Source organism: Octopus bimaculoides, chromosome 13, assembly GCF_001194135.2.
Source record: "Octopus bimaculoides isolate UCB-OBI-ISO-001 chromosome 13, ASM119413v2, whole genome shotgun sequence".
In the NCBI taxonomy this organism is placed as follows: Eukaryota; Metazoa; Mollusca; class Cephalopoda; order Octopoda; family Octopodidae; genus Octopus; species Octopus bimaculoides.
The window spans coordinates 50,195,299-50,196,449 of NC_068993.1; the positions used below are offsets into that span (position 1 = coordinate 50,195,299).

The 1,151-nt window shown below is 41.4% G+C and overlaps 1 protein-coding gene across 1 annotated transcript in view; it reads left to right on the top strand.

The window, feature by feature from the left end:
* Nucleotides 1-1,151, top strand: part of LOC106874320 (ephrin-B2) — a 352,645-nt gene that overhangs the window by 47,506 nt on the left and 303,988 nt on the right. The window lies entirely within an intron of this gene.

Below are 1,151 nucleotides of genomic sequence, written 5' to 3' on the forward strand. Positions count from 1 at the left end.
TTGACAAACTGATGCTGGTGTGTTTATGTCCCCGTCATCTAGCGGTTCGGCAAAAGAGACCGATAGAATAAGTACTAGGCTTACAAAGGATAAGTCCCGGGGTTGAGTTGCTCGACTAAAGGCGGTGCTCCAGCATGGCCACAGTCAAATGACTGAAACAAGTAAGAGTATACGTATTGAATATCCGTCGGTTAGAAAGCATCACAGTTATCATGTATAAGCAAATGATATAATCACAGTTTCGTGAACAACCGCATATACTACCGTAAGTGTTATTTTACACATCCACACAGGCACATCTGTTCTTCTCACACACACACACACACACACGACTTAGGTATAGGTTATTAATATTTTGATAAGTATCTTGAAGCGTGAAGAAACGAACTTGGAGATTCAGTAATACTAGTCGCAGTTGGGGTTTGACACGAATCAGATATATTAGAATTTGCTCCCAGCTGTATTCTTGTTACCTTAGCCCTTCCTGTCTCTTTACACTTGTCTAATGTTGCTCTCAACATCGCAGTTATTAACCCCCAGAATATGGCATATTCAACAGCGATATCATTTCAGTGTGATGTCTTCGTACAACGATTTTTTCTTCCTCCCCACCTTTCTCCACTCTTTCTCTCTCTCTCTCTCTCTCTGCCAGCTAACAAAAATCTCGTATATTGCGGGGGGGGGGGATAAAAAGAGAGAAGAGAAAGAGAGAGAGAGAGAGAGTTAACTGGAGGGAGGAAGAGCCTTCAAAGGATGTGAAACGTAGTCCTCTCCTCTCTATATCAACACATAAAAATAATTTCGTTGCGACCTCACTTGGGATTTCGACATTATATTATGTTTGATGTTCTGGTGCTGCTGATTTCATGTAGTTCAGAGTATCCGAACTGATCACACACACACACACACACACTGTTGCCACCATATTTATTCATTGTCAAAAATATCATCTTTGTCGATGGCATTATTAACTCCCTTGAATCTCCGTCTTCTCGTTTACGGCATTATTCTCACAAACTTTTTTCCCTTTTTACACTAGTTTAACAAAATATCATCTTCCAGGAACTGAGTTAGATTTCCCCCCTCCCCCTCCCTCCCCCCACGCTTTCTCTCCTTTCTTACATTGACCTAAAATAGCCTTCGCTCTTGTT